The 13,328-nt window shown below is 43.2% G+C and overlaps 1 long non-coding RNA gene across 1 annotated transcript; it reads left to right on the forward strand.

The window, feature by feature from the left end:
* Positions 1-1,306: 1,306 nt before the first annotated feature.
* LOC116575332 lies at positions 1,307-13,318 on the forward strand. The gene is made up of 7 exons (XR_004279716.1): positions 1,307-1,341; positions 1,758-2,052; positions 2,415-2,880; positions 3,256-3,580; positions 5,855-5,988; positions 9,778-9,937; positions 12,701-13,318. It is a non-coding gene; the product is annotated as an uncharacterized LOC116575332 (long non-coding RNA).
* Positions 13,319-13,328: the final 10 nt, after the last annotated feature.

A 13,328-nucleotide genomic window follows, 5' to 3' on the forward strand; every position in this document is an offset into this window, starting at 1 on the left:
AGGGGACTGTGGATGAGGCAGTTGCTGGTAATCGCTGGAGAGAAACCACAGTGAAATGGAGCAAAGACTGAACAGAGTGTAGGCAGGAAGGTGAAGCCAGGGAGGAGGTCAACCCTATCAGTAAATTCAGTCTCAGAAAGACAGAGAGCAATGAGGCTACATACCCACACTGGGTTAATTGAACATCACTCAATCTTTGCTCCGAAAACTGAAGGATTATGTAAGTATTTTTATAATACCATTTTATCACTTTACTGCTGAAAAAAAATCTTGAGATCATTTTTTAAAAATACAATGGACTTTGGGGGCCCTGGGTGGCTCAGTCCGTTAAGCGATCTCAGCTCAGCTCTCGATCTCGTGGTCATGAGTTCAAACCTCGTGTTGGGCTCCATGTGGGCATGGAGCCTACTTGAAAGAATTAACAGAAAATAAAAAATGTAATAAACCCCAGACTTCAAAAACTAGAAAGAAATATTTGAAGGTTGTCCTTTGATTTTTGTGGGATTTTCTTCTGAGCTGCTTGGCAATCATCGTGGGGAAACAAGACCAGTGATCAGTTTTAAATACTGTTTTAAGTGTCTGCTAAAACCACCTGGCAGTCAGATTCATTAAGGGTTCGTGCTGAAAGGGGTTGCATAGATTCCCTCCCTCAACCTCACTCTGCAGCTGGGTGACCTTACACAGTCATTTTACCTCTGAGGAAGCTGGTGTGGTTTTTCTTTGGTACTAAGAGGTTCTAGTATGAGGGCACCTCTCACAAGGTTTATTATGCTTTGACAGCTGGGAAGGACTCCATTAGCTTGGCCCCAGTGAGGCACAGCTCAAGAAGGAAGTGATGAGAACACGGGAAAATCCTCTCCCGTCCACACCTTTGCACCTAATGCAGCAACCTGCTGTTCTGTGCCAGGCTCCAACTGCCAGCGTATCACAAGCTACATGGCTGATTAGATTTCTAAAAGTCTTCTGGCATCTTACTTCTGCAATGGATTTCTTCAAGGTCAAAATAAAATTGCTTTCAAAACCATCCATAATGTAAGGCAGCAAAAATTCTAAATATATGGATTCACAACTGGATTTCGTTCTCAACGATGAGCTATGAACGTTGGTAAAGCAGTAGTTCTCAATCTTTAGCTGCCTCAGAATCACAAAGAGAGCTTGTTAAAGCCCAGAAGGTGGGGGCCCCAACACCAGAGTTTCTGATTCAGTGAGTCTGGGGTGCAACCTGAAAAATTTGCATTTCTTATGCATTCACAGGTAGCTGATGCTGATGCTGCTGGTCCTGGGACCACACTTTGAAAAATGCTGGTGTCGAGGAAAGAACGCCTGGTTTTCAGATCCCAGGTGACTCATTGTCGCTGAGCCTCAGTTTCCTGGCCTTGGAAATGAAGACAAAGTGGCCCGGCTAACCCAGAGCTTAGTTTTTTTGTTTGTTTGTTTGTTTGTTTTTTAAACAAAACCAGAAAGAGAGAGATTAAAAAAAAAAAAAAAAAAGGAAAAAGGAAAAAGAAAACCAAGGTCATGCATTTTTCCCCCCTTTTCCCTTTGGCATTTTCTTCCAGGCTGTGCATAGGGGTCAAGGAGATCATTGTAAGCGCCCGCCCAAGTGCTTGCTAAATGATCTGGTAGTCACAATTCATTCAATCTCTGTGTTAGTAGGAGCTACAGGAATCACTTCCTCCACCCTCCAAGTACAACCAGGTAGCCTTGGGCAAGTCCTTCACTCCCCTGGAAATCGCTCCTTCCTGGTCTCATTGTAGGTTTCTACCCCTACAACCAGCTCCACTTAAGGTCTGTCTTCTTCCTTAAGAGTTCAAGGATGGCAGCGCTGGACAAATGAATTCGTCGGGACCCAGTGTATCACTGATAAGGAAGTGGGACTAATAAAATGGCTGTAGGGACTCGGTGAAATCAAGGAAGCCGAAGCTTGGTATGCTTTTAAACACATAATAAAGAATCAATAAATGGCATATTGAATACTCAGAAAAGCTTGAAACAGTGAAGTAGCTGCACAGTGAGTCCTGAACTGAATCGTGACCAAGTGGACAGCTGAAGGTATGACAGGGATAACCTAGACCACCGAGAAAAAAGAACAAAAAGGAATCACTCCACATTTCCCCAGACAAAATCCCCTGATTGTTCTTTTGTGGGCAGCACTAGGTGGGTACACGCTGCCCCAGGGAGATGAGGAGAAACAGCTGGTACATGACAGGGAGGCACCTGCAAAGCCGCCCCTCCACCTGCAGCACAGCTCCCCTTTGCCAGATCCTAGAGGCGGAGAAGAGTCAGAGGGGCCAAGGAGGGAGGGGGAGCAAGGAACGAGGGAAGGAGACTTCGAAATTATCTCCCTGAGACTGTTTAGAATGTAATGTTCCTCTCCGCCCCCTTTCCTTTCCAAGTTGTAATTTTCTTCACAGAAAGAACACAATGGAGGACGCATTCGAGACTGCAGAGAGTCTGCTACTAACTCCAACAATCCCAGACACGGGAACAGATAAGGAGAAGAGAAGAAAAACAGAGGCAATTTATTTATTTTTTTCAGAGATTTCGGAGATTGAAGCTAAGAAATCCAGTTCCATTTGAACATCGCATTACCCGCCCACCTAATGGTTTCGGTATGATCTGTCCTCTCTGCTCAGTGCTCGGCGAGTTTCAATCCTTGTTTTCTCTGCCAGAGGGTCAGAGCTCTACCCCGGGCTTTGTGCTCTAACCCCGATCCACTTGAGAGAATGGGGCCAGCAGTCTGGGTTGCATGGTTTGCTCTCCCTGCATTCCCAAGTAAGTGTTTAATTGTCCAATTTTCTTTTGCTTCTCTCCAGAAAGTGGGGAGGGACTCGTGGCTCAGTCCCAGGGCACCAAGTGTCCTCAGACCGCAGAACAGAGGTATAAGAGGGACTCTCACTTCTTTGTCTTCCTCACTGCCTATTCCCTCCATCCCTGTTCCCCCACCCCGCCCCACCCCACCCCCCTCTATCCTTTTATTCCCTCCCCTGCCGCTCTGTGCCTAGCCTAATTTTTCCCAACCTTTTAATCTTAAACCCAAATGAGCAGCCAGGCTGCATTTGGACACATATCACTGAGTCACTCTCCAGGAAGCTGGTGTATTTCCTCCAGCAGAACACAAAAGCATATAGAATCAGAACATCTGTTTTCTTATCTTCTTCTTTGTACCTGTCTGATGGAGTGGCTTTCTTAGGATATCTCTTGGTGCCATTAAATAAGTTCAATGCTGTCCTCCTAAACCATTGTTTTCCACAGGGTCCCATCACCTCCAAGAGGCTGCATGAAAAAAAACATAGTCACTTCAACTGAGGGTTTCCTAGACCAGCCAAACCCCAGCAGACCCACCAGCTCACCAGCAATGCGTGTGAATCCTGTCTTGTCCAGATGAGCTGAGCCAAGCCTACTTCAGGCCATCCAACTTGCTGGCTTCAGAGAAAAAAGAGATTCCTGTTGTTGAAGTCATTGACATTTATTGACCATATAGGATGTGCCAGAAATTGCTAAATGCAGAAAACACAAAGATGAACTAAATAGGATCCCTGCCCTTGAATGTGTTGGAAGCGTTCACAATGAGATTAAGGTGGGAAAATACTGTAGTATCTAGTTCATGGAGGGGGGAAATACTGCAACACTGTGGCTGTACTAAAGGCAGATTCCCAGACCTTGGTCATCCCTGATCCAATCATTTCTTCAGAGGAAAATTGGTAATCAGTGGAAAAACAGAAACAAAACAAAACAAAACAAAACAAAGCCAATTCCTTTCTGATCTCCACTTTTCCCTTCAAATTCTTTTGTTAAAGAAGCATTTGCATGTGTTTGGCAATGTGGAAGTGTTGGAGGCAGGATAGAAATGCACAGGGCATCAATAACATTGCAGAGGTTCAAGGTCAGTGTTCACCAATTAAAATGCAATTATAATTTCAAGTTATAGTATCCCTCCTCAGATGATAATCGGATCCACTGGACTTTAAACTCCTGAGCTTTGAGACTGTTCTAATCAAGATTGTATTGCAGTGCCTAGCACGTAAATGAGTAGCCTAGACAATTAGGTATATAATTTGCTTTTGCTTTAAGAGAACCATTTCTAAAAGATAATCCTTTGACATTTTCTTTTGTTTTATTTGTTTGTCTTGTTTTAACTTTATTTTATTTCTTAAAATATTTTATTTATTTATTTGAGAGAGAAAGAGAGAGAGAACAAGCATGAGTGGAGTGGGGGGCAGAGGGAGAAGCAAACTCCTTGCTGAGGAGGGAGCCTGACATAGGGCTGGATCCTGGTACTCCAAGATCATGACCTGAGCCAAAGGCAGATGTTTTACCTACTGAGCCACTCAGGTGCCCCTTGTTTTGACTTTAATAAATAGGGTCATCATTTCATGTCTATAAAGGGGAGAAGAACTGACATTTGTCAAACGCTTGCCATCTTATAGTCACCATACGGGGTCTCTTCTGTTCCTAGTGGTACGTAAGCCTCACAGTGATCATAGGAGGCAGATTTTATTACTAACATTTACGGATGTAGATACTGGGGGCTCAGAGGGTTAAGTAACCTGCCAAAAATCACACAGTGAGTAAGTGGAATAGAGTTTTCCTATATAAAACTTATTCTTCCCCCAAATCCCAATGCTAATATTCACGTAGATCAAGCCCTCCCTCAACAACTTGTAAATCTTAAATTTGGTAACGATTTGAAAAGGCTTTCAGTTCCGGGAGAGAGGAAGAACATCATAGTCCAGAAGAGGACTCACATTTTCAGCTAGAGAACAGTTAGATTCACAGAGTTTACAGAGTCCCAGTGGGACAGATCGCCATGTGGGGAATGTAATGATAGGGTCCGCAAACATTCCTAGATTGAAGAGTTTATGCATGTCTTCCTGCTCTCACCAGCTGTACTTGCCTCTGACTTAATTATACGCTCAGGGTACAAATGCCTCTAGAATTGCAGGCCAGATCTTGCTTCCCAGGAAGGCTTATTGGTTAGATGACACTCAGCTCATGGAATGCAGGGGAAAAAAAATGTTGGCTTGTCCCTTAGCAGTGGAGATATAGTTGAGTCATTGTGAGTCAAGATTTATTCATTCACTCATTCAGAAATATTTATTGATTGCATATAGTGGGCATTTATTATCTTTGTTCATCTTAACAGAAAGATGGCCAGTCAGAGTACTCCATTCTCCTAGACAATGTAATTAGTCCACGGTTTGGCAGATAACATAAGACAGCAAGAGTCCAATGTCTGGAATTAGCATGGATATTCAGAGAAAGTGTCTCTCAGATCTTAAACTGAAAGGATCTTGAAAGTCAAAGATTGTCAGTGTTTGTTTTACCCACCGTGCTGAGACAGTCTGCCCGAGAAGGAAGCCCACATGGAGGAAAGCAGAGTTCAGACATGGAAAGAAAGGAAATAGTTGATCCCCTGGATCCTACCATGTCTGAATCCTTAGATTGGAGCTTCATTGGGCAGATACCCTTACTGCATTCAGCATTAGAGTTGGGAGCTGGCAATATGAAGAATATGAATTCCTTTTCTTTGTCTGACTTCGAACTTGTGTAGGGAAGATTCAGAGTAGTCTATGGGAGGCATAGTTGATATAATAGAGGAGGCAGAGTGCTTGGAATCAGAGCTGTGAGTTTGAATCTTATTTGTGGTATTTGTGCTTTATAATCTAGTTATATGATCTCTTAATCTGGTCCCAGGAGTTGGGACAAGAGGCCATCATCGCACAATGAGCTCCCAGTCTAGTGGGACATGAGGGTTTACTAACTGGTTGCACAATTTTGGAAAATTAATTGACCTTTCTGACTTCAATTTCCTTATTTGTAAATGGAAGCTACTGAGAATGTCTTCCTCCAGGAGCTGGAGTTGGAAGAATCAAATGAACCATTGGATATGAAAGCACTTTGTAGATTGTGAAGGGACCACAACCCAAAGCTCTGCAGGGGCAGAATTGGCCTAGGTCCCCACTGACCAAGCACTCATGCAGTGAAGTAAATACCAAGGGCCTAATGACCACATGCTTGTGGAAAGACTAAAGTAATATATTATTTAGCAAATTCTTTTCAGCTGGATACACAAAAATTCTTTTTCTTTATATTCTTTTTCTATATATATATTTTTCCTTTTTCTTCTAATTCTCTTTTCTAAATGAATCATTGGAGACGGTCCAACTTCCTTGGCCATGAGGAATGCTGATCTTGAATCCCCCATTTCAGGTAACAGTCTAACAAACCAGCACAACAGTTAAACTGAAAGCAAACCAAACCAAACCAAACCAACTATTTATTGATTGATTGATCCTGAGTCTATGGGCTGGACAGTTCTGCTCATCTGGGCTGGTCTTGTCCAGTCTCATCCCTTCTCATCCAGCAAAGACCAGCTAGTGGGCCAGCTGGGGAATGGCTGGTATAGGATGCCATCAGATGGGATGTCTCCCATTCTTCAACAGGCTAGCCTGGGCTTCTGTTCAAGGAGGTGGCATGTTTCCTTAAGACTACAGAATTGTTCAAGGTCTATTGAAGTCTAGGCTCAGAAATGACCCAGTTCTTCCATATTCTGTTTTCCAAAGGAAGGTATAAGTCTAGCCCAGATTCAATGGGCACCTTTGCCTCTTCATGGGAGGAGCTGTAGAGTCAGTTTGCCGGTGGTGCAGAAACAGGGAAGATAGAAATCGGAGTATGTTTGCTATCAGTCTGTCAGATAGCCTTTGCACTAGGTTGGGAAAGTCATTTAATGCTATAAACTCAGAAAAGGAAAATGTGGCTTCTCTCATCTCTTTATGTGGCCCCTGACCATGTTCTTTATGTCCCCTGACCATGCCCTGGGTGGGGGGGGGGGTTGGCTTTCTTGATCTCTGCTGCCTAGACAGTTGTGGTAGCTGCCAAGTGATGTACGTGCCTCCAAACCAATCTGACAAAGAAGACACAGGTGTTCTGAGGATATAGTCCTTCTCTCCTGGACCTCATCCCAGAAGAAAGTACAGACATATTCTACCTGTAAGGCATACCAACAAATGCATCTGTGCCTTCTCACAGCAAATCACCTTCTACTCTATCACTGAGGTTATTTTAATAAAGTTCTTCATGTTACCTATGAAATAACAACCTCACTTCCTAGTCTGGCATTCTAGGCTTCAGAGGTTGTTCCCAATCTCTCTTTCTCGACTCTTGTCTTGCTATGTATGGAAGAGGATCCACAACTTCCATTTCATCAGTGTTCAGTATTTCCCCCAGCTGTATTTCTTTACTATGTAACATTTCCTCTGTCTGTACATGCTCACTTGCACCTCTGCCTCTTGCAATCCCACTCTGACTATTAAGATCCTGCTTGGATGGGGAGATGGTGAGGAGAAGGGAGTTGAGGGAAATTGGAGGGGGAGATGAACCATGAGAGACGATGGACTCTGAAAAACAATCTGAAGGTTTTTGAAGGGGTGAGGGGTGGGAGGTCGGGGGAGCCAGGTGATGGGTATTGTGGAGGGCACGTATTGCATGGAACACTGGGTGTGGTGCATAAACAATGAATTCTGTTACGCTGAAAAGAAATTTAAAAATTTAAAAAATTTTTAAAAATTAAAAATTAAAAAAAAAAAAAAGATCCTACTTGGTTGCCAACCTCCTCCACTGAGTCCCCTTTCAATTACTTAGAATCAATCTCTTCTTTTTCTCTGCTTCCCTAATCAGTATTTTCCCCCTCTCCTCTCTCTCTCTCTTTCTCTCTCTCTCTTTTTTTGACTTTACTTGTTTGCTACAGGAAGTGAAAGAGGAGGGGATAGGGCAACTCCCAATCCTGGGCAGCTCCAAAAACTCACTCCCTTGTCATCCTCCAAAGATACATCGTACCACATTCTTGTGCCACATATCACACTAGACGAAAGCCCCCTGAGACAGGCCTTGGTTCTCTCACCTGTATATCCATCATGTTACCTGGACTGTCTGCTTCATGGTACATGTGGAGTCCATGTCATTCACCTGACTTGAATCTCTTCCTGCCACCCTCTGCCTGCTGTGGAACACGGCCTCAAATCCTGGAGCTGGCCAGAGTCACGGTCACTTTCCAGGACTCTGAAAGCTGCACTTAAATTGGGATATGCTCTAGGCCACTGAATTGGCAAGAGTTACAGGCCTAAAAAAAGTCCTGCTCTGTAGCAGGGGGTCAGTTACTAATTCCTCCTTTGGCCGCTTTTTTGAGGCTTGAACTCACATTGCCTTGCTGATTTTATTTTTAGGTGTCTGGCAGTTTCAAAGGGTGCTACAACTATCTTGGGTTTATTATTATACTGTGAATAGTCCTTGGAAACCCAGTTCCCTGATTACCGTCACATGGCCTGTTCAGATGAGGACTCCTCTTTCCTCCAAGTTTGAAACCCCTTGGTTTCGATGAGTGGCTTTCAAACAGCCGTGTGAGTAAGAATCATCTGGGCCTTTGGAAGCATGTGGATTTCTGGGTGTTATCTGCAGAGTTCCTGGATTCCTAGATCTGGGCAGGTCCAAGGACTGTATAATTTTCTTGGGCTCCCAGGGGATTCTGCTGCAGTCTAACCTTACTTGGAGAAAAACTGCTATAGAATTATAAGCATCCAACAATGAAGAAAAATATTGGCTGCAGCTTGTTAGCTGATGTGATACCAAAATTTACCATCACATCCTGGAGACCAGGGAGGCCTCCAGACACCTCTCCTTTCACCATGCCACTCCTCTGCTCAAGAACATGCAGTGGCTCCATCTTTCCTCATCCACATCCAGTCCAGACTTGTCCCTGGGTCATTCCAACTCCTGCTCAGCTACTCCTTGATGCTCTCTCCTTCTGCTTGCATTCTGTTTGCTTTGTACCCCCATCTCTTCTTCATTAAGAATTCCCAACAGTTCATTGAATACCTTCCATGTGTCAGGCACTGTCCCATAGTTCCTTCAGTCTTCAGACCAGTCCTGGGAGGAGGGCATTAGCATCATCCCCTTTCCTGCTGAAGGGGAGTTCCGTGACTTGCCCAAAGTCACCTGCTGTTAAGTGAACTTCAAACCCAGAGTGACTGATCTAAGTGCCATTGACCACTTATGACATATTGTGAAGCCTCCTTAAATCCCACCACGCACCCTTTTCTGAACTCAGACATAAACCCCCTTTCCTTCATTTGTGAATTGGGTGTGTGTGTCTCACTCAAGGTCACTGTAAGAATCAAGGTGACAGTCTCTGCGTGCCAAAATCTAGGTGATTAAGTGGTACTGCTAGAAACCCATGCCGTGTCTCGTCAAGTAGGAGAGATGATATGTGGTTTTTGAAAAATGATGAGATTTAATTATTAGAGTAAAGTTTGTGGCATCAAACATAATTTACCCCTTTTCCTGCATGTCACATGTATCCTTCAAAGATAAAGATATTAAGAACCATCCTTTCTGCTGGAACAATTTTTATTTCCTCTTCAAAGTGTAATCTCAAGGCAGCCACAGCCATGGAAACAGAGTGTGGCAGGTGTAGCTGTGCTCTGCATTAAGGCCCAGTTTTCCCCTGGCAGGGAGGAGAAAGGCTGCGGTCAGGGAAGATGAATGGATCTGGGTGGTTTTGTCACGGTCTGCAAAAGAGCACATTCTCCCGGTGCCTCCATCAATCAGGCTCTGGTATTGAAGGCCCTCTGCTATCACTTTTGAGTGACTTGCAGCCCTTTTGTGTCACCAGCAAGGGACTTCTCATCTGCTTGGGTGACCCAGAAGTGTGATGCGGCTGGCAGTGGGGTCCGACCCACAATTAAGAGTACATGTCTTTGTTTCTTTGTTCCTGCCCAGTGGCTGGGAACAGAGGATATGTGCAGATTGCTCTAAGAAGACACAATGTCGCTGGTTTGGATGAAGCTGTTGCTACCCTCTCTCATGGGGAAGGGACGGATGCGACACTGGAGGACGTCATGGCATTTCATTAGCTATTGCCTAGGTGGGAAGTGAGGAGGTGGGTTCCAGAAAAAGCAAATGCTTTTTGCCTCAGTTTTTGCCTCCCTGCCTCAGTTTCCCCAAACCATCAAATGAGAGTGACTGTGCCTACCTCATACAGATGTGGGAAGGATTAAAAATTGGACCTCTGGGTGTGGTGTATAAACAATGAATCTTAGAACACTGAAAAAAATAAAATTAAATTTTATAAAAAATAGTCACATAAGGTGTCTGACTGTAGCGAGATGACAGTGAGTAGCAGCAAAGAACACAAACTAGATTCAAATTCTATCATCTTTCACAGTGTAAGGTGGCTGTCCCTTTACTTCCGATGAGCAGTATTTATTTACTGAGAACCTGTGTGCATTAGGACCCTAGGTTAGCCTCTGAGGACAAAAATATGATGGAGATCTGGTTCGCAGGAGAGGGTCATAGTGAATCTACAGCCAGTGTTTGTAGAACACCTGTATGGCTGCAGGACACCTGAATCCAGACAATTTAAGGAACTCACATGAAGTCCCAGAGCTGTTATTTCCAGAATCCATAATAAGGCTTTCTAATATTACATCCAGGGCTTTTCCCATGGACTAATAGGTCTTGTTTTTTAATTTTTAAAAATTTTAATTTAAAAAAATTTTTTTTAGAGTTTAATTAATTTATTTGACACAGAGAGACACAGCGAGAGAGGGAACACAAGCAGGGGGAGTGGAAGACGGAGAAGCGGCTTCCCACGGAGCAGTGAGCCTTGTGTGGGCCACGATCCCAGGACCCTGAGATCATGACCTGAGTTGAAGGTAGACACTTAACGGCGGCTAAGCCACCCAGGCACTCCTAATAGCTCTTGTTTTAAGAAAACAGGGCCAATTACATCATTCAGAGCGAAGGCCCTGAGGGACTGAGCTACCCAGAGACCAGACCAGATTAGTGAATATAACTAACCAAATAAAAGCGAGCTGGAGGACTAAATGTGATCACACTGGAGAATGGAGTCATCATATGCCAGAACTGAATTTCTCATCTGCTGGCTTAGGGAGCCTTCAGCTGCCTCCTCCTCTCCAGGTTGGGCAAACAGGTCATTCTGATAATCTAAGAGATGAGCCTCTGGTGATGTCAGCCTCCCCTTGGGCACCTGAGCCCATTGTCACATGTACTTGACTTTCATTCTCTAGCACCCCTGGATCTCAGCTCAGGAATGACTCAGCAAGGGTGAGACTTTACTCCTCCTTTCAGAGAAGACTCCGGTTTTTATTCCTGCTGACCCAGATGTATGTGCTTTTCAGCCATTTCAGACCCAAACTTAAACAATGCTGGCACTTTAGCAATAGGAGAAGAGCTCGCTGCATTTATTTCCTTGAGATAACTTGGATGAGAATTTGTTATGTATGCTTCTGTGGATTTACTATCCACCCCCTCCACTTAATTTCATTGTGAAATTGTTCAAATGTATAGAAAAGTTGAACACAGTCACATACTGATCACCAAGAGTCTACTGTAATCGTTTCACTATAACTGACTTGCATTACTACATATTTATCTGTGGATCTATCCCCTCATCTAGCTACCTTTTTTTTTTTTTTTTTTTTTTTTTAGTTCAAAGTAAGCGGCAGATATCAGAACACTCTCCCATCAGTATTTCAGCATTTTTATCCTTATCTAGAATTAAATATTTGTTTCTGTTTTGGGGAACCTATGCTAGGATATACAAATCTTAGCTCCACCATTGTTAATTTTGATAGATTCATGAAGTTGCATAACAAGAACCTCTTATAAGATATAGAACATCTTATAAGATGTTCTTTCAAAAGTTCTTTCAAGTCTGTCAATCCTTGCTCCCACCCTGATCCGTATCCCAAACAAGCACTTGTTTTATGTTCTTACTATATCAATTAAGTTGTCTTAATCCAGAGCTTTGTAGAAAGTGAATCATTTTTCGTATAAGCTTCTTTTACTCAGAAGAGTGTTTTGAGATTCCATTCCTGTGTGTTTAAACAGAGCCCGTAAAGATTACTGTGGGGCTTAAAAGAGCTATGGTAGTCCAAATAATTAAATGCAATGCCTAGCACGTGATGGGCCTGCCATAGGTGTTAACTACTGTGACTGTGATTATTTATTATTTTTATTATCATTATTTTCTTTCCGTCATGTTTGCTTATGTTGGCTGTAGGATGTACTAGTCATCAAAGCAAGGTATTTATCTTAATTTCTTCATCTGGAAAGTTGACCTCAGAGAATATTCTAGATCTTATCCTTCTATGGTTCAGAGTTCCTTGGGGTTGTTGCCTAGCTTAAGTATACATATTCTCTATGTACTTAATTTCCCAGTTAGATCCTAAGCTGTACAGTAGCAGTACACTTTGTGCTTGCCACATCTTTTTATCCATTCTGATGCGTTGCAGTGTGCTAAGCATGTAGGAGATAATTAATGCATATATTCAATATGAGGTCAAAATCAAGGTTCCACCACACAGGAGTTGCTTGCCTAGGAAATGGCAATGAGGTTCCTGAATTATTCCATCAGTCCTATGGTAGTTAACCTGCTCAAGTTCACATAACTGCTTTGTGGGGGGCTAGAGTTCTGGTTGGAACCTTGGTTCTGCTGGGAGCCCATCTTTAGTGGGATGGCTCACACTCCATAAGATAGATGTTACAATCTTCATTCTACAGACAAGGAAGACTCAGGGGAGTAGCCAATAAGTGATGGAACTTAGATTTGAACCCAGCCTGTCTGATCCATAGATCCCCCCTTCTATTCTTGTTCTATGGTCTTTCTGACTGATTTTAGGTGCATATGGAGGAGAGAAGTAAAGGTGGAGGAGGTGAGCACTTGATGAAACTGCTGGTATGAGTAGGAAATACGGATAGTGATAAATGGCTCCAACATGTGTACCAGGACAACATGTGTCTAGGATTACCACACTGAGGATTTTGGGTCCTAATGAAGTCCTGTGTATTGTTTCCACTTTACAGGAAAGAAACTGAGGATCAGAGGGTAAGTGACTTATACAAGATCCAAAGCAAGCATAAAACAAGGGTAATGTGTGTGTGTGTGTGGGGGGGGTGGAATGGAAATTTGTAAGCAGGTGTCATGATTTTAAAGTAAGAGCTTTCTGGGCTGTCCTCTGACCATTTGGGGAAAAGATATGTTAATAAAAGATATCTGTGGGCAAATACATTTGAAATAAGAGTATGATTAATCCTTATTATTTCAAATGAGGTTGTCAACCAAAGTTCAAAGTCAACATATTTAAGGATGTTCTTCTTGAGCTTTTTCTGTGTGCGAGGCTCTGGGCCTCGTGGCCGTCCATTTTTAGCAGGATGGATGACATGAATTCTACCCATGAGTGATGCTGTACAACCACCCATCTTTCTTGGGAGCAACTTGAAAGGCCGACTGGTTTATTGTTTTTATT

This window comes from Mustela erminea, chromosome 16 (assembly GCF_009829155.1).
Source record: "Mustela erminea isolate mMusErm1 chromosome 16, mMusErm1.Pri, whole genome shotgun sequence".
Lineage (NCBI taxonomy): Eukaryota > Metazoa > Chordata > Mammalia > Carnivora > Mustelidae > Mustela > Mustela erminea.